The sequence below is a fragment of the Felis catus genome, chromosome C1, assembly GCF_018350175.1.
Source record: "Felis catus isolate Fca126 chromosome C1, F.catus_Fca126_mat1.0, whole genome shotgun sequence".
Classification (NCBI taxonomy): domain Eukaryota; kingdom Metazoa; phylum Chordata; class Mammalia; order Carnivora; family Felidae; genus Felis; species Felis catus.
The window spans coordinates 13183096-13203343 of record NC_058375.1 but is presented as its reverse complement, the minus strand read 5'-3'; the positions used below and the strand labels follow the sequence as shown (position 1 = coordinate 13203343).

General features: G+C 57.2%; 1 protein-coding gene across 2 annotated transcripts in view; it reads right to left on the bottom strand.

Annotated features, from left to right (window-relative positions):
• Positions 1–20248, bottom strand: part of IGSF21 (immunoglobin superfamily member 21) — a 236864-nt gene that overhangs the window by 16518 nt on the left and 200098 nt on the right. The window lies entirely within an intron of this gene.

The window sequence follows — 20248 nt, the reverse complement described above, 5'->3', positions numbered from 1 at the left end:
AAAATTAATTCACCTTGCAACACTGTTCTCAATGTGGTGATTGGAAAACTTATAATTACATATGGGACTTGCATGGGGTCTCTGTTGGACAACACTTCCATTTTACAGGTAAGCAAACTGAGGTCAGAGAGGGGGAGATTTGCCTACAGTCACACTGTAAGTCCGTTGGCAGAGCCCAGACTGGCACCCAGCACTTCCAAAGCCTGGCCAGGGTTCTCTGCAGAGCATGGGCGCCCCTGTCCCCAATCACATGCACGCACGCGCCCACACACACGCACCTTCGTGCGTGTCCACATCCCCATTCCGGAGATCTGCACCCGCGTCACGCACGCTGCCCACGCAGACCCTGATTGGGAGACGTGTCCCTGTCCCTCGTTATGTTTCCGAGCAGGTGTTAGCGATGTGTACAGTTAATCAAGCTCCTAAGACAATAACAGATTTCAGTTGTACGGCCGATGACACAGCAGAGCTGTAATAACTGTGGACGCTTATTTCTGCCTCCATCCCTTCCCAGACCCCAACGCCATCCCCACGCTCATCCCCACACCTGTCCCTCTTACAATCTCTGGCCGAGGTCACAGCAAGCAGCCCCCTATGTGCCCCCTGGGATTGGCCCCGCGGCCCCCGGGAGCAATTGTCCAGCCAAAGGCAGATGGCCAGCGGCGGCCCAAGCATAACTTCCATGCAGCTTCCTGGACAGGAACAATCCCGAGGTCCAAGCTGGGTTCTGGAATCAGCACGATAAAGCAGGCCACCTGACTGTGACCCACGTGGCATAGAATGGCAAAGAATCCACCAAGACCCCTGGCTCAGCAGTCTCTCCCCCGACTCTTCCGGGCCAGGGTCCCGTGCACCCACCAGGAGTGTCTCATTCCTGTGGATCTGAGGGTGCGTCTTCAGAGGTGTCTGTGCCGAGGCAGGGCTCTCCCGGGGGGCGGGGAGCACCCACCTGCACCGTTTACCTGAAAGGACCGTCCTCAGGTGAAGAGACACCGAGCAGGTGTGTTTGGATCGGACGCATGGCTGCGGTCACGCCAGTAAGAGCCCGGATATGGGCGGAGCTTCAGGGTTTCCAAGCCACTTCCGGACACGTTAGCGCACAGCCGGCCCTGGGCAGTAGGAAGACCCCGCCCCCCAACCCCGCCTGGCTCTACATGTCCGTGGTCACACAAAGACCACCACCACCAAACTCCCCCGGATCCCCTGTCCCCAAGTCCAGCCGGTCAACGTCTCAGTTTTGTGTGACTTCTTTGTCTTAAGCAGAGAGGGTTGCTGCTGGAAGTTTCTTGGATCCATTTTGTCCAGCATCGGGACAGGTAAAGTGTGTCTGCCCGTCCGTCTCAGCGGCCGCCACAGCCGACTTCTGCTGCCTCTGTCCCACGACCATCCAGGGATGCCGTTATTTTCTCCTTCACAGTTAACATCGACACAGTGAGGTAATGGTCGGGTGATCAGTTTTATGAAATTAACTCTGAAATATTGCCTGTCTTTATCTTGAAAGCAGAACTTTGTTTTGGTCATCGTAACTCACTTTGAAGATAATGCGATCGTTCGCTGCTCTGTAAATCGTCTGGTGGCCTTTGAAATTTGGGAACACAAACCTGTCCTCATACAAACCCCGGCAGGCCCGTGTCTAACTGCATCTCCTAGAGTCCCGTTCTCTCCCTGCCTGTGGGGTCCTCTCCAGCGCCTGCCAGGGTCCCGGCTCCGAGAGAGCCACACCGAGGTTCCGGTGCAGGCCCTGCTACCAACATCGCATGGGACCACGGGCAAGTCAGCTGACCCACCGGGTGTCAGTCTTCCCATCTATAAAATGGGTTCAATAAAACACACCCTGCCAACGTTTCTGCTTCCAGGATTTTTGAGAGGAGGATCAAATGTGAAAATGGACACAAACCTTCTATAAGCTGCACGAACAGAAAGGGACTATTTATATTACCCCTTTGCCTGCCCACGCCCCTTCCTGGGCTGAGGGAATTTCTTTCTCTTCCAGGAGTGGCCCTTGTCTGGGGGAGGGATAATCCGTCCTGTTCTCTGGGTACCGCTGTGTGACGGTGCTGGGCACATTCCTGCTCTGAATGTCATTTATCATGGGGTGGTAATCAATTAGACGTGGGGAGGGGTGGGGGGGGAAGAGAAGTTCAAAATTATATTATTTGCAAAAAATCCATTCTTTTCTCTCAGCATGCCTGCTCTATTGACTGCCTTCCCTTCAATCAGCAACCAGTCATTATACCGAATTGCAAGGAAAAAGAAAGCCACCCTCTTAATATATAAAAGTGTCCATGCGTGAATACAAATGTCCCTCCACGTTCCCTATTTTTAATTTCTTCCTTTTTTGGGAGGGGGGTCTCCCATCACAGTGTCTTTCCATCCTCTCCACCGGTCTCTCCGGCTTCTACAAGACGCTGCTCAAAGGAGCACCTCCTCCAGGCAGCCACCCTTCTCCACACTGAGCTGCCCAAGGTTCCTTCTGCAGCTGGCTCACCTCCTCCGTGCCCTGCACAAAGCGATCCTTCTGCTGGTTAACTCTGCCTCATCCTTTAGGGCTGGCCTTAGGGACTGCCTCCCTTGGCAGCCTTCTAGGACCCTGCCAGACTCGGTCAGGGCTTATCCTCTGGGTTCCTGGAGCATTGTACAGCTGTCGTTCTCACAGGTGCCTGTCATCCTGTCCCGGGTCCACGTCTGTTTCCCCAGGAGATTGTGCTCCCGGACGTCTGGAGCTTCGTCTTTTGCCCACCTAACCTCAGAGCTGGCGCAGGCCTGCCACACAGGAGTTCAAGTTCAATTATTGTTTTGTTTGTTCCTTCCCTCCTTCCTTCATTTCTCCCGGCCCAGGCAAGCACAGAGCCCGTTTGCGGAAGGGATCCCTCGAGACCCTGGAATGCTGTGGGCCCTGCCTTGCTTTGACTAAGGCCACCTTCCCCAACGCCATGCTCTGAACGCACTGAGAATTTGGGGGGAGGTCCGTGAACACCCTAAGCTCCTTCTAACCCCAAGGCCTCTGCATCTGACACCCCCACTAGAATGCAAGCACCATGAGGGCAGGGACGCTTCTTATCTATGGTCACATCCCAAGGTCACATCCTGAGGGCCGGACACACAAGGATTTGCTCAGTAGTTATTGGTCAAACGAATGAGTCGGGGGGAGGGACCCAAGGGTCGTGCCCCCCCCATCCCTGCCCCATTTGGAAGGGCTGAAGTCTCTGGCCCCGCCCAAGGCCCTCCCTCCTAGCAGGAACCCAAGAAGGAGGGAGACCCCACCAGTGGGCGGGGGCCTCCAGCAGGAAAAGAGAGGAGAAAAGCACAACTCTTTGGTTTATGGGAAAATTAAATATCGAACTGAGGAGTAATAGCAGCCCAGGGAAAAAAAAGGCCTGACAAAAAGCCCCCGAATGGAGCCACCACCAGCGACGACTCAGACAAACGCCGCGTCTGTGCTTCTAAGGGCGACAGCTGTTCAGCCGAGCCCACCACCCCCTCCAACTTGGGTAGAAACCCACGCGCCGATGCCATCGACGGATGGGGACCTGGGTCTAGGGCGTTGCCAGTGTGGGTGGGCCCTGCCCGGGACCCTCCCCGCCCCGGGGTGGGGGCCTCTCTGAGCGGATGGGGTCACCAGGGGACTTCTGGTGGCCGCGGGCATAATCCGTCCCCCCGCCCCCAGGCCTCCCCCCTCCGCGGGAGCTGGCTGGCAGCATCGGTTCACCTGCCTCGGCCCTCCCCCGCCAGCTGCTGTGCTTACGCAGTGGCGGGAGATAAAATTAACAACCCCAACTGGAGGCTCTGGCTGACTGCTCTGGGGGAAGCAGGGGGGTGCCGGAGGAGGGGGGGGGGCGCAGCCTGTGAGGCGGAGAATCGGTGGGGCTGGGACAAGCAGGACCCAACTCGGGTTACTGCTGACGGAGAAATAAAATCCCGCATGCACGCGCACGCACGTGCACGCGCACGCACGCGCTCCGACACACTCGAAGGGGCGGCGGGGACGCCAGGTGCAGAATCGTAGACGACGCGCTTAACCTGGTCGCCGTCACAGTGTGTTCCCCGGACTAGCAGCATCAGCCTTACCTGGAACTTGTAAACTGCCAACTCCCGAGCCCCCTTCCAGACCGGCCGAAACAGAACCCCGGGGGCGGGGTGGGATCCAGGCTTCTGGGTTTTAAGAAGCCTTCCAGGAGATTCTAATGCGAGCTCAGTGTGAGAACCACTCTTTGACTCTTGTGAGCCCCGGTCTGCTCATCTCTAAGTTAGGGGTACTAAGACTCACTGGGGCCACAATAGGTGCTCGGTGAACAGAGAAAATTATTGCTGGCTGGGACAGCAAGATTCAGGCAGAGTTAGAGAACCTCTATTCGGCTTTTCCTGGACCCAGCAGACAGGGCAAGGGTAGAACTCTCTGCCCTGAGCCAAAGGACCTCAAAACCCCCAAGTTCCACCCCACAAGCAGTTCAACTTCAGGCTCATGCCTTGATTGGCTGCTTGGCAATGTTCCCCGTTTTTTTTTTTTTTTTTTTTTTGATTGGCTTCCTAGGCCACCAGTCCCGTGTGGACCCTCCCCCTGCCTGGGGTCTCCTGGCTGGAGGCAGCCTCTGCCTAGCAGCCTGTCTGCAGCCACCGTGCGAGCCGCGCCATTGTAGTTTATGTGGCAATAGAGCAAATGTGTTCAGGCCCATGATAGGTGCCATTTCTGCAGAGACGAAATCTATGGGGTGTGACATGAATCCGTTTTAAATAGCAGCAAGGCTGGCTATTCGGAGGATGTTTTCAATGTATCCCAGAGGTATATATTACACACATGGGCGATTTCACCAGGTGCCATATTTGCAGCTATATGAAAAACGCCTGTGGAAGCTTGCAGAAGCCTGGGGAGGCCCTGGCTGGTGGGGAAGCACGTTCGAGATCTGGCCAGGGGCAGTGGCATCCAGCTCAAGTTCTTTCTGCTCAAGTTCAAGTTCAGCCTGCTCTCTACTTTTCTCCCCCACCCCCACGCCCACCAGAGAGCAGTGGGCTAGAGCTTAGAGAACAAGTTTGGAGGAAGCCCCCCCCCCCGTTTCCCCCCAAAAACCTCTGTCCTTTCCAGCAGAACTGAACCCCCAAGAACCGGGGCCTTTGTGTTTGGGGGCTCAGAACAGGGCTCACCCTTGGCCTTCCCCACTCAGGCCTGGGGCACTTGGCCTGAAGCCACCGCCCTCCTTAGGCACTTGCTAGTTTCCTGGCCTCACCCACAGAGCAAGGGTGACTCTGGAGTCACTGGCCCATGCGGGGTGCTCGTGGGGACTGAAGAACATAGCAGGTGCCACCCCAGCCAAGCTCCCAGCAGGGCCCCAACTCTGCGCCCCAGCCCCAGGCTCTGAGCTGTCAGTACAGAGCCCGACGCGGGGGCTCGAACTCACAAGCCACAAGATCATGACCTGAGCTGAAGTCGGACGCTTAACCGACTGAGCCACCCGGGTGCCCCAAGGATTGTGTCCTTTTAAAGAGCTGGGTGAGGCAGAGCCATGCTTCATTCCCAACGGGACCAACTCTTGGCTGGGGTGGAGGGGCTCGATTTTGGTGGGGGGGCGTAGGTCTCAGAGATCCAGCATGTGCAGCCTCACCAGGGCCCCACGGGCGGGGCCTGGGCCACTTATTCATCTCTGACCCCTCTAACCTCGTCCCTCACCAGGTTCCTTCCCACCTTGGTTCTCTCATCTGTAAAGCGGGGACTGCCATAGTACCTGGTCACAGTACCTGGGCGTCACGGGGCCATCGTGAGGGTGAACCGAGCTCGTGCTTTGCAGGATGCCTGGTACTGGTGAGACCATAACCCCACCGGCCATCATATGTGTGAACAGCAGCCTCTATCGCTGGCCTGGGCCAGTGGCTGGCCTTTGCCTACACCACTCACTCTGGCCACCGGCCTGAGAGGCCCTCATGCTGGGGACACTTGTGCATCCTGCTGACCGGGGGCCCTGGGCGTGGGGGGCACAGGGCAGCCCTCAGCGAGCATGCGATGAGTTGATGTTTGCAGGGGTGACTGGGAGGAGGCTTTGCTCAGTGAGCATCCCCCTGCACCCAGAGTTGAGGGCCCGCGGGGTCCCCAGGCACACAGTGGGCGGGGGTGAGGGGTGGGGAGAGCACTTGACCAACATCTCCACTCACTGGTGGTCACTCTGGGGGCAGGTTCCGTGGTAAATTCTTTAATGCATTAGAGCCTCACCCATCCCAGGAAGTAGGGGTAGTTCTCTCCTTTGACAGACGGAAATGGAGGTTTTCAAAGGTGGTGTGGTCTGCCGCTAGTCGGTCAGCAAGGACCAAGGCTAGCTTTCGTACCGCGTCTGGCTTAAGCCCCTCCGCCCAGGCTCACGACCCCGAGTGCACCGCCTGGCCCTGCGTCTCACATGCTGTGGGCTGTCTCTCAGAGCATCTGTTTCCTCTGTGAGGCAGTAACGGGGCTGGGCTGGGTCACTGCTGAGGTCTGCGGCTCAGATCTGGGGAGAAGCTACAGCAGGAGGGCTGGAGATTAGAGAGGGGAGACGGTCCTGAGCAGCTGTGTGTGAGGCGGTGGGACTGGTCAGCAGAGCAGGGCCGGCCCCTCCCTGACGGCGGCCCTCAGGAGTTGGGGCCTGTCCTCTGATGGGCCCAGGGTCCACAGGAGAGTCAGCTGGGAGGGTTTGGCTGGGGCCATCATTCCCAGCGAAAACCTTCTCTACCCAAACTCCTGCTCTCAAACCCCAGGCCCATCCGGCTCCCATGGCCTCCCTGGACACACGTCCCTGGATTCGGGGCCCTGTTCTGGCCTCACCTTTCCTCTCTGCCCGGGACCAGGCCTGGTGGACGGAGGGCAGGCAGGGCCCGCGGTAGCCTGACATGCCAGGACCGGGTCCAGTGGCTGGCCTCATTCGGGCTCGGGGACCAAGCTGCTGTATCCTGGCCCTGCCACCTGCGAGCTGGGTGACCTTGGCAGGTCACTTCCCCCCACCGTGCCTGTTTCCTCATCTGTAGCGTGGGGATCATCGTATCTATGTGACAGGTGCTTCTGTAAGGTATTTAGACCCTGGCATGGCACCTGCAGCACTGAATAGAGGTCAGCCGTTGTCATGACTGTCCCCTCCTTACCCGGGCCTTGGGGTCCTGCCACACAGCAATTCTCTCCACTTGCCAAACTTTCCTTGCTCCTACACCCTCGCCTACAGGGCTCCTTCTGCCTGGAATGTCCCTGTCCTGTCTGCCCCCAGCCCGGCCTACGAGGCCCAGCTGTATGCCACCTCCTCCATGAAACCTTCCTGATGCCTCCACCTGCAGGAGACCCTCTCCCTGGGCACCCCCATAGCTTGCAACCTAGCCCTCCCCTTACCTTCACTTGCCTTCTGCTCGGTTCTGGAAATCTGCACTCTTCTCTGTCTCCCCTGTCCTTCGGGGACTCCTTCAGGGACTCCCCTATCCTGCAGGGACTCTGCTCTGGACGCAGAGACAGGGGCTGAGAGTCTCCGTTCATCACTTGCTAGCCGGGGGATCTCGGGGAAAGTGGCCTCCTCTCCCGGAGCCTCGGGCTCCTCGTCTTTGAAATGGGGATACGTACAACCGCTCTCCCCCCCGGCACCGGTGAGAATCAACCACGAGAGTGTTTGTAAAGGACCCGGGGCAGCGCCTGGCGTGTAATAAGCCCTCGGTCGGTGCTAATTTCTGCTGTGAAGGTTATTGTGATTATTAGGACTTATTTGCTTTTAAGATGATCACTCCTAGAGCGCGCGTGAGGTATTCCTGCCTCCTCAGGTAACAGATGGGGAAACTGAGTCCAGGGGCGCCCTGCAAGCTGGCGGCAGAGACAGGACCGCTGACTCCCAGGGCAAAGCCACCTGCGGAGTTGATCTCAGTGTCCCCTTCTGTACAGGGAGGGATTAGGTCCCTCTCCCCAGGAGCGTCTGTCCACAGGAAGCAGACCCCGCTCCAGGGGCCGGCTCACTGCCTCCCTCGGCGCCCCTGCCCTCTTTCCCAGCTCCGATACAGCTCTGTTAACACCTGTACCCTCAGACTCATGCCTGCTCCTTAAATCACTGGGCCCGAGGCACCGCAGCTTCAACGGCCACATATCACTTGTAATTAAGGGGCCTGTCCCAGGGACGCGAAGTTTACCTTCTGCCGGAGACACTAAATCCAGCTCCCGGTGGTGGAGGGGATAAAGCATCGCACTGACCTAACACCTGTCAAGGTTTAATGATGCGCCTGCGGGCCTGCTCTGGCGGGACCTGGGGGGGCGGCCAAGAGGGGCAGGTAGTAGGTGGAGAGAGACGACCCCAGAACAAGAACTGAGCCTCCTGGTCTGTGAGACACAGGAAGTCCAGGGAGCTGGTGAGGGTCTCAGGAGGCGGCAGCCACCTGCCTGGACGGTTCAGGGAGCAGGTGACTCTCTACCACTTGGCTCAAGAGGGCACAGAGGGCCATTCTGTGAGAGGCTGCAGACAGGCTCCTTAGCCAGGCGGTCTGGGTTTGAATAACAAGCTCTGCCACTCGCTTGCTGGGTGACCTTGGGCAAGTTACTTAACCTCTCTGGGCCTGTTTCCTCATTATCAAAATGGAAATGCTACAAGTCCCTACCTCCTAAAGTAGTGAAGATTAGAGGAATTAACATACTTAACATACTGGAAAACGTGTGGCATATGGCGGCTGCAAAATTCACCTTTATTCTAGTATGATCTGGCCGACCTACATGAACACGAATCTCTCTCAGTCGCTCTCCCAAGGCAGGCACATGGTGGGGGCTTATGATATTGGGTGAAGCGGGACGTGTGTGCATAAGGAATCAATGGGCAAACGGTCTGTTTCCGTCAGGGAGAGGCCGGTCACGTCAGCTCCACGGCCCCGCGGACAAGACGTGCAAAGCAGCACAGGACACTTGGCTAAGCCGTCCGCTCCTTCTAGCCTCGTCTGCGGACCAGAGAGGTCACACAGCTTTCCAAATCACACCCAGCGTGCACTTCAGAGGTCTCGCCTCCACCCCAGCCCAGGGCTCCGGGCCACCCCCCCCCCCCAGAGGAAGAAGTCAGAGAACATTTGGGTTCTTACTCTAGGCTTCCCTTTATCGGCAGGCTCTGTTTTCTCTTCTGTGAAATGGGGACACTGATCTTGCTGACTTCCCAGACGGCTGGAGGAGCGGCTGATGATGCGGCCCAGGTATTCCCTGCTGTCTCTGTTGAGAGGCTACGTGGCCCAGGCCCCTGTGGCAGCCCCATGGCCCCACACTCGGAGAGGAGCGGCGTCCCTCCGTCTTCCCGGCAGCCTCGTATAGCGGGGAAAAAGGGGGGCTCCTCCTTCCCGCAGATCTGAGCTCAAATCCCATCTCACTCACTGCTGTGCGACGTTGGGAAGCTTCCCTGCCCTCTCTGTGTAGGGCATGTAGTACCCACTGTAACTGAGGCAGCATAGGGCCTGTCCGGGGCGGGGAGACCAGAGGTGGGGCAGCGGGTAACAGAACGTGCCTGTTGCCGAGTACACCGTGGGCTTCGGTCAAGGGCGTGCCTCCTTTGCAGGGCTGTGTTCAGTGAGGGAGCGAAGGAGGGTTCTAGAAGCCTGTCCAGGAGGCGGTCAGCAGGCTCGGGCCTTTGGGGCTGACACTGGGAAGCGACCGTCCTTGGTAGATGACCCAGTTAGCTCCAAAGTGCTCCTCTGAGCCCCAAACCCATCTGTCTGGCCCCTCTCTGAACGGGCTCTCGGCCGGTGACCTGAGTTAGCTGCAGGCCTGTGGGTGGGCGGGTGGGCAGAGCAAGCATCCTTCCTCCAGGTCCCTGGCCAGGCTGAGGCGCTCAAGACGGCCGTGCGCAGTCTCTCAACATGCTCTGCGGTCCATCTTGGAAGACCCTGGCCGCGCTGGCCCCGGCCCTCTGGGCCGCAGCCCCACTCCAGCAGCCGAGCCCGGCCAGCTGTCTCAGGCCCCTGCTGCCTCTCGAGCTGTCCCCTCGGAAGCTCCAGCAATCGGGACGGAGGCCTGCAGACAGCCTTCAGATCGCGGCCCCGGCTTCTCCACCCCTCAGCCCATTTCCTGAGGTCACCGTCTGCTAAGCGGGACCGCAGGTCTCCTTGGTGACTTCTCAGGGACCATCTCCATCCAGTGCCGGGTCCTGCCATCTCCTCCACATCTGCTCCCAGCTTTCCAATTGGTCCCCAAGTCCTATGGCTTCTGTTCGGAAACGCCTCGTATCTTTTTCCAACCTCCACGGCCCAAGGCCCGAGCTGACTGGTGCCGTCTCACCCGCTGCGGCTGCCCGCCCTGCCCTCCGACCCAGGCCAGGTGCCGTCTGTATTCTCCATCTCGTTTACCCCTCACAACAGCCCTGTGGGAGTAGTGACCTTCACTGCCCCGGTTTCCAGAAGACATAAAAGAGGCTTGGAGAGGACAAGTCACAGCGAGACTGGGGAGGGGGTGGGACGGGACCACAGCTGTGACTCCACTCTTTCCTGCCCTCCTCTACCAGTGCGAGCGTGGGACGCCACGGCAGTCACTGCCCGGTGTCACCTCCTGCGGCTCTGACTCCATTCCCTGGCCTCACTGACACTTACAGGGGGGAGGTCAGGACAACATGGGTGGGAAGTAAAAACAACGGTCCTGTTTAGGGGTGCTCACTAGGAGCTTGGGACACGGGCCCAAGAGGGGAGGTGCTACGGTAATCCCATTTAGCAGACAGGGAAACTGAGGCTCAGGCGGGGAAATAAACCACCTGCCAGTGTAGTGTGGTGGCTCAGCTGAGGGCTCTGGAGCCAGCCTGCCCGGGTCTGGATCAAGCTCAGCTGTTAGCTGGCCCGTGCCCTCGGGCCCATTTGTTAGGGTTTCTGCTTTCACACTTGTCAACTGCGGAAGGTAATAGTGGCGCCTCCTTAGAGGGCTGTTAGGACAATTAAATGAGTTAGCAGGTGCGGGGCAGAACTGTGCCTGGCATACAGCAAATGCTCAATAAACATTTGCTGCTTTTATTATCGGGAGTTGCAGAACTGGGTTTAAAACCTCTGCCTGGGGGCGCCTGGGTGGCGCAGTCGGTTAAGCGTCCGACTTCAGCCAGGTCACGATCTCACGGTCCGTGAGGTCCGTGAGTTCGAGCCCGCGTCGGGCTCTGGGCTGATGGCTCCGAGCCTGGAGCCTGTTTCCGATTCTGTGTCTCCCTCTCTCTCTGCCCCTCCCCCATTCATGCTCTTTCTCTGTCCCAAAAATAAATAAATGTTGAAAAAAAAAATATTAAAACCTCTGCCTGAATCTCAGGTTCATCCCCTTAAATACTCCCCAGCTCTCTAAGGGAGTAAACACTATTTCTCGTCACTCTACTTGGATAGAGGGCTCATTCTTCACTGGGGACCTCCCAGCCTTCTCCTGGTTCAATTTGGAGGATTTTGGTCACTCGCTGTCACTTCTCCAGAGTGGGGGGGGGGGGAAGGGGTGGGGGAGGGGAGGGGGCTTGGAGGAGGGCCTGCCTGGATGGACATTTGCTTGGGAGACGAGAGTGCCCAGGCCTGGTCCTCAGGACCCTGGGGGCTTCGGGAGTGGGACGTGGGGGTTTGCGTTTGCAACCCGTCAGCACCCCAAACTCCTCTGCGGCTCTGGCTTGGATCCCAACCCGCCACGCCTCCTCCCCCTCCCCTTCCCCCTCCCCCTCCTCTTAGCAGCCTTGCTCCCTGGAGCCTGTGGCCACTGCAATCGCCTGGGGCCAGTTCATGTAATTAGTGTAGGCCCAGCAGGCAGCTTATCCGCTCAGGCTCCAAGACAAGGAAGGAGCCGATCGTTTCCCGCCCGGCAGGCATCGTGGGCTATGGAGGGGGCTGCGCGGCAGCTCTGAGTCTCGCCTTCCAGCTACCCTGCTTGGGGTCCCCCAGGGATTCTCAGACCAGCGGCCTCCCTTCATTGACCTAAGCTGTCTCCTGGACCGCCATATACTCTGAGCAGGAGCTGGATCTGCCTGGGAGATACACATCTCCCCACGGCTGTCCTGCACGCAGGCAGGCTTCCCAAGACGGGGTCTGCAGACCGCCGCCTGCTTTTCCGCTCGCGTCCTTCAGAGAGAAAGAGCTGTGTTTCTCCTTTTTGCTCAGGCCTATGGCGGCCACACCAGGCCTTTGAGGGGTGCAGGCTCAGATCCCCCATCACTTTTGGCGCCGTGGACATTTCTCCTTCCCAGGTCAGGAGAGGTCCTTGACACTCCAATTATTGGCCCTGGGAATGTGCTGCTTCTTCCAGAGAGGAGCACTGGGCTGGATGTCCAGAGAACAGAGTTCAAGCATCTGGTCCCAGAAAGCAGAGCTCCAGGCCTCTAGAAATCCTAGGTTCTGGCCTGGCCTCGTGGAAGCGAGCTCAGCATCATCACCCACAGCGTGCCACAGTCTCCTTTCCTCTGAGAGCACCGGCCAGCCCAGGGTGAGCTTCTTGTCACAGGGAAGCTCGAGCAACTGGCCCCAGGAGGACTTCCTGGGGACTCCCCACCCCAAGTCACACAGCAGGGGAGCAACAGAGCCAGACTGGAGATGGCCAGATGGCTTTAAAAAGCATCAGAAGTATGTAAGGACAGACGTAGAGGTCAATGGGATAGGAGGGAGAGTCCAGAAATAAACACTCACGTTTATAGTCAATTGATTCTTGGCCAGGAGGCCAACACAGTTCAGTGGGGAAAGAAGAATGTGTTCCGAAATGGTGCTGGGACAACTGGTCACCCACATGCAATTGAGGGAGGCCGACCTCTGCTCCACAGCACGCACAAAAACTCCCTCAAGATGGATCGTACACCTAAACGTAAGAGTTTAAACTATTAAAACTCTTGGAAGAAAAGCAGGAGTGAACTGTGACCTTGGGTTGGGCAGAGGCTCCTCAGCTGGGAGACCCAGAACACAAGCAACAGAAAATGAGTAGATGGAGTGGACCTTATCCGGACGAACACCGTTCGTCCTTCACAGGACGCCATCAAGAAAGGGGAAAGGTAACACGCCAAAGGGGAAAATGTACACAAATGTGACACGCGATACGGCCCTCGCGTCTGAAATAGAGGACTCTTAGAGCGTGATGATGAAAAGCCAAATCACCTGGTTGAAACGAGCAAACGATCTGACGGTATTTCTGCAAAGCAGATCTCCGAAGGCCTACAGAGCCCCCGAAAAGACCATCAACACCATTAGCCATCAGAGCAGCACAAATCGCATCGCAATGAGAACCGCTTCACGTGCGCTAGGACGGTCGCCTTCAAACAGACAGGCAGCAGGTGCAGGTGAGCATCTGGAGAGACTGGGACTCTATGCCGCTGGAGGAAAAGTCAAAGGGCACAGCTGCCTGCCCGCCCTCAAAAGGCTATGCACAGAGTTCTCACTCGATCCAGCAATTCCGTGCTTGGGTCTGCACCCCCCCCCCCCCCCCAGAGATCTGGAAACTATCCGTTCACACCAAAAGCCTGCACATAAACGTTCACAGGAGCATCATTCATAACAGCTGGAAGGTGGAAACGTCCATCAACTGGTGAATGTACAAACGGAATGTCAGGCATCATGCAATGGAATATCATTCAGCCACGACGAGGAACGGGGTCCCAAAACGTGCTCCAATGTGGATGAACCTTGAAAACCTGACACTAAGTGTAAGAAGTCCCAAGGATGACAAAAGACCACGTTTTGTATGACCCCATTTCTAGAAAGTGTCCAGACCAATCCACAGAGAGACCAAGCAGATGAGTGATTGCCTAAGACCGGGCGAGGGGTGCAGGAAGGGGAGTCATTGCTGATGGGCACGGGGTTTCTCTCGGGGGCAGTGAACATCTTCTGAAACTGGTTACATGACTAAAAGTGTTTGCAGAACTTGGTGACTATGGTAAAACCCATTAAGTTGTATCCTTTAAACGAGTGAATTGTACGTCATACGAATGACAGCTCAACAAAATAATTTTTAGAAAAAAAGCACACCGAATGCACGTAATAAAAATTTAGTAAAGGGGCACCTGGGTGGCTCAGTCAGTTAAGTGTCCGACTTCAGCTCAGGTCATGATCTCCCGGTCTGTGGGTTCGAGCCCTGCGTCGGGCTCTGTGCTGATGGCTCAGAGTCTGGAGCCTGCTGCGGATTTCATGTCTCTCTCTCTCTCTGACCCTCTCCCACTTGTGCTGTGTCTCTTTCTCTCTCTCAAAAATAAACATTAAAAATTTTGTTTTAAAAATTCAGCAAAACATACCTAAACAAACAAACAAATAAATAGCAAGCAAGCTATGCAAAGTTCATTAGCAACTGTTCCCCGGGATGGGACCTGTGTCCCCTGGCCCCACGTTTGGAAAGCGTCTGGTGTGGTCTGGTGCCACTGTGGTCTCAGATGCCAAAATTCTACCTTTATCCGCTGACCTCATTTGGAAGCCTACGGAAGACAGACAGGGATCCCGAGGTAGAACGTTTTATGAATGCTTATTAATATGTCGTGACTTCTGGTAGAGCAGAGTGGTTAAGCACGTGGGATGCCCTTACCCTTGCTTGGCCGCTGGCTAGCTGGGTGTGCTGGGCAAGCGATGTACCTATCCGTTTCCTCACCTGGCGAAGAAAGGGCAGTACCCATCTTACGGAGCTTTTGAGATGATTTGATAAGTTAGTCTATGAAGACCTTAGCACGGTGCTTGGCCTGGCAGTAAATCCTCAGTGAAGGGTGACCTAGGTGGTCGGGAGGAGAGTGTCGCCTTCAAAGTCAGATGGCGACTCCTCCACTCTGCCCCCTCCTGGCTCAGTTACTTTTGTGGGTCAAATGGTCTCTGCAAAAGATGTGTTGAGATCCTAACCCCCAGTGCCTGTGGATGGGACCTTATTTGGAAACAGGGTCTTTGTCGATGTAACTAAGGTCAGGCGAGGTCATACTGCCTCAGGGTGGGCCTTGATCCAATGCCTGGTGTCCTTATAAAAGGGGAACACGGACACCGAGGCACCGACCCATGGAGGAGGACGCCCCGTGAGGACACAGGCAGAGAATGGAGGGACGCATGTACAAGTCAGGGAGGGCCAGGCATTGCCAGTCACCGGCAGGAGCTGGAAGAGGCAGGCTTCTTCCCTAGAACTTCCCTAGAACTTTCAGAGGAAGCGCAGCCTCGCCAATGCCTTGATTTCTGGCCTCCAGAACTAGGAGAGAAGATATTCTCTCAGTGTCCTGATATCCCCTCAGTGTCCTGGAGCCCCCACCGCCTCAGCTCTGCACCCCGCCGCACTCCCTTGACATCTGCGTTACTAATAGCCTTTGTGTCAAAGGGGGGACGTGTCCCTTGGGGGCTCAGAGTGGCTGTCAGGCTCTCCAGCTCTGATCTCAGGCAGCCTGGCAGGACCCCCCGGCTCTCTCGCTCCCGTGGGTGAGCCCCTTAAACTCTCAGAGGCTCCTTCCCTCGTCTGTGAAGCAGGGGGGGTGACCGGGTCCACCTTGGAGGACCCTCGTGAAGGTCACACGATTGGGTTGGACACTCAGCACACAGCCACACATTCCATGCTTGACGGGAAGCGGCCTTGATCATCAGCCGTGGGTCCAAGGGGTGGCAGAGAAACCTGGCCTCCCGCTCTTCCGGTGGGGACAGGAGAGCAGCGTCTTTTGGCTTTGGTGCGGGTGGGGGTGGGGTGTCCGGGCTCACATTTAATTGATTGTAACATCGCGCCCTTAACATGCTCCCCCGCATCACCTGCACCCCCAAGAAGAGCCGCGGCAATCCTTCCGTGACTGTGTATAATGCGTTCCTGGGGCCCAGCACGCGACTTTCAAATTGGCTTACAATTTATCTGCAGCTCGGATAAAAACATTTTAATGACTGTGTGCGGCATGAACCCTCGGTGTCACCCACGGGGCTCCCAAATGTCTTTTCCCACCACATAGCGGGGATGTTATAGGCGTGAAATTACAGCCGCTCTCGCATTTTGATCTGCACCCCGAGGCCTGTGGAAACGGCGCGTTAGAATGTGCTAGATGCAGAGGCAGCCTGGGTGCGGGCTCTCCAGCACAACTGCTCCGTGCTTTTGATGCACGTGGGGCCGTGCAACGTGCCCTGCGCCTCATCTCCCTTCCCCCCCCCCGCTGTCCTAGGAAGCTTCCCTTTGACCCCCAAATTGGGGAGGGGGCTGTCTCGCCCCACCGTTGGCTGCCACAGTCCTTAGGGTCCCTTGGTGCATAAAGGAGACCCCAGCTTTCAAAGGCCTCCACTCACTTGGAGGGAGGGTCTTGGTGCATGTGTGTGTGTGTGTGTGTGTGTGTGTGTGTGTGCGCGCGCGCGCATGTGTGACCAGAAAGGGTCTAAGGTATGTCACAGATGGGCCAGGACACTGAGCAGATCGTAGCATTAGAAACTTCCCTGAAACATGGGGCACCTGGGTGGCGCAGTCGGTTAAGCATCCGACTTCAGCCAGGTCACGATCTCGCGGTCCGTGAGTTCGAGCCCCGCGTCGGGCTCTGGGCTGATGGCTCGGAGCCTGGAGCCTGTTTCCGATTCTGTGTCTCCCTCTCTCTCTGCCCCTCCCCCATTCATGCTCTGTCTCTCTCTGTCCCAAAAATAAATAAACGTTGAAAAAAAAAATTTAAAAAAAAAAAAAGAAACTTCCCTGAAACATATTGAAAGGGGAGGGTCAAGGAGGAGGAGGCGAGAGTCACACAATTTTCAAGTCTTTCTAATTGTGCCTAATGTTTAAAAAATTTGTTTCAATGTTTTCATTTATTTTTGAGAGGCCCAGAGAGACAGAGTGTGAGCAGGGGAGGGGCAGAGAGAGGGAGACACAGAATCCGAAGCAGGCTCCAGGCCCTGAGCTGCCCGCACACAGCAGACATGGGGCTCGAACCCACGAACGGCGAGATCCGAACTGCTTAACAGACTGAGCCACCCAGGCGTCCCTTATTGTGCCTGACGTTTAAATGACATGAGGCCTATTTGTCGTGAAAGACGCTATTTATTGAGCACTCGGAACGTGCCAGGTGCTGGGCTCAGAACACTCTCTTCTGGGGATCATCTCATTGAATGGCCCGACCTTGGCCAAGCCACTGCCTTCTCTGAGCCTGGGTCTGGGCAACGGACGCAGTGTAGTTTCTGCCTCACAGGCCCACGCAGCTGCTGGGGCCCCGGAGCTGCCCCCGGGGGGGACATCCTCACACTCAGCCCCCTGTCTCTCCCAGCCCGCCCAGGACCTTCCCGACCTTGGTGAGCCAAGGAAGGCATGCTGCTCTGGGACGGGGACAGCCACAGCCCCGCGGGCCCGGGCAAATCCTTTCCCTTTCCCCAGCCCCAGTCTCATCCTGATCCCGAGGGGCTCTTGTCAAGATCAGGCAAACCCCTCCATTGAGAGCACTTTACAATTGGCAGAGCTGGCTGAGTGGGAGGTGTGGCTGTTGTTATCAAGGTTGGGGTATGTGCTGGCTCCTCCCCTAGGCCTTTGGGAAGAGGCCAGGAGGACGGGTCGGCAGAGGCCCGCTGTCCTGCCACTCCCAGAACCAGGGCAGACCTGGGTCCCTTTGCAGGGACTCGGCGCACGAAGCTGTGAACACTCCGTTCTCAGACCGGCTTGAAGCTCCTTGGAGTCATGAATCATCGACGAGACTTCCAGGGGCAAGAACGAAGCAGCCACCGCTGTGCCCAAGAGGGGGCAGGGCCCGTGACAATGACCCTAAAGATGCTGAGGTCTAACCTGACGAACCTTGTGGCTGCCTCGTCTGGGTTTGGTGCTTTGCAAACTTTATTTCAATAAGAAAAAAAACCTCACAACCACTCTGGAGGGTAGCCACCCTTATCCTTATTTCACAGATGGGAAACTGAGGCCCAGGGAGGCTAACGAATGCAATGACCGATCTGGGATTCAGCCCGAAACCTGCGTGTCCTAAACTTGTATAAAGGGATTATAAGATCTCCTGGCTCCCAGGGCTGTGGCCAGGATTCCGTGAGACAATGTGCATGAAGCCAGGAGCTCACGCCCCGTCAGGCACAGGCCAGGGATGGGCAGGAGCTGTGTTATCAGTTCAGCTGCAGGCTTAGCGAGCACGGGGGTACCTGCTGCATCTGGGGGACAACGGCGCAGGGGTGACTGCTAACAAGCACAATGACCTCTGAGCAGTGGCTCAGTCAGAGAACTGACCAAGATGGGTGAGTGCTATTTCAGGAAGAACGCTGCCCGGGGAACACCCTGAATTTCCAGGGGTCAGAGCCTTTCCCTGGGTTGGGAGCCACTGCGTGGTCCTGCCCCTCCCGGGTCCCCACTCCCCCACCACCCCCTGCCCCTGCCAGCCTTCAGCCTCCTATTCAGTAACTGGGATCACATCATCTGTCTGCCCCATCCCAGATGGCTGCCACCTTGCATCGAGAGGACCCCAGAGGTTCACCGTTCCCTGCTGCCCGGACAGTGAGACCGGAGGAGAGAATTCTCAGCTGGCTCATGCTCGCCAGGAGTATACTGCCTTGCTCAGCCAGGACCATCAGGCCCGCCGTGCAGTTCTGGTCGGCCCCACGAGATCTCTCTGTGCCTCAGGTGCTTGCTTAGCGGACGGGGTAACAGACTCACAGATGTCAGAGCTAGGAGGACGCTTAGGACCGTCTGGTTACACCCCCTCACCATATGGAGAGGGAAACTGAGGCCACAGAGGGAGAGTGCACCTGCACAAGGAGTTCTGGTGAATGAAGGAGGGAGCGTAGGCCTCCTGGAGGAGGTGGCTTTTGAGGATGCTGTCCTTGCTCACATAGAGAGAAGCCTCACCTGGAGCATCTACACCTGTTTTCAGGGGCGCAAAAGGGGGTGTGGGAGTCCAGATGCCTGGCTTCTGGCCCCAGCACCGAGCTGCTATCACAGGAAGATTTTGTGATCCTGTCTGGGTGACCTCAGGCAAGTGGTTTGCCCTCTCTGTGCCTCCACACCTGTGTGTGCACCTATGCACGTTTTACGTTTGCATCGCGCACTGGATACAGCTCAAGGACCTCGTCCTATTGAAGGAGCGTGTCCATTACCTAGCGCGTAGTAGGTGCTCAATAAACATCCGATAAATAAATGGTTATGTGCATGTCCCTCATCAGACTGGGGCCCCTTGATGGTGCAAACCGAGTTTTGTTCTTCACCAGATTCCCCGGGGCGACCAGCCCTGGGCTGAGCACCAAGACGTCTCCTTCAGGGAGTCGCCGTGTCCCCGCCGCGGCCCATCCCCCAGGAAGCCAGAACACCCCACGTGCCGCCACTGCGGGAATCAATGTCCCTCTGGAGGTCTGGCCTTTGGAGGTTTTCCATTTCCCCAGAAGCTGTGGCTTTCTACGGGGCCTTTATGCCTCTCACTGATTGCCTGAGTACGACAAGCTTTGTTTCCCTGGTAAATATCATTCGATAAGAAAATCAGAGAACCCTGGGGCCCGGCGTCAGGGCCGGGTCCCTAGAATTCTGGCAGCAGAATCGGAGAGTGTGGCTGACGAGAACGTCAGCACTGGCAGGGGCTCCTGAGACCCCTTGGAGCCAGGCCCTTGATTTACAAGGGGAGAAACCGAGGCTGGGGTGGTGGACAGCGCCACCCGGAGACGGGCGCTGGCATTACTGTCCGCGTGTTGCAGATGGAGGCAGACACAGGGTCAGAAGGCGGGACACCCCGAAACCCAGTCCTGACACCCACTTTCTCACTGGTCACTTGATGCTTCAATGTCCTGGGAAAGGCCGTAGGAGGTCCAGCGTCAGAATCACTCTCCATAGCAGGTGTGTATCACCTCCCCCAGGGAGGCTCCCAGATTGTCCTGTCCCTTGGTGGGGGGGGAGGGGGGCTCGCCCCCCTGCACCGTCCCCACAGGCTCTTGTCTTCCGCCTGGAAAGGTACTCCCACAGGTGCCCCCACAGTGCCCAGCTTCTTCCTCCCCGTGTCCTCATGGGGTCCCAGGGCCCAGAGCTGGGGATCCATGAATGACCCGTCAGGCCTGCATCCCACCCCTGCCTTACAGAAGTGGACGCTGGGGTCTGCTGCCCCTCGGGAAGCCCTCATTCCTCCTTCAGTCCCTCAGTTGTCCCAGTCAACGTGTCAGTTGTGCCCCTCCAAGGTGCCCAGGCCATGAGGATCTGGGGACGAGCCACAGCCCTGCGTCCATGAGATCAGGGTATATCAGTGCAGATCGGAGAAGGGGCTCCTGAGAGGAAACCTTTGGGTGGTAAGGCCACACCCGTCACACCTCGGCAAGGCCAGTCTCCTCTCCCCTCGGAGGCAGGAGTGGGAAAGAGGGAAGAGTGTTCCTAGGACAGCCCCCCTGTGCACACGCACATGCGCAAAGCTCCTCGCTGGGACCCTGGGGCCAGGGCCCCTGT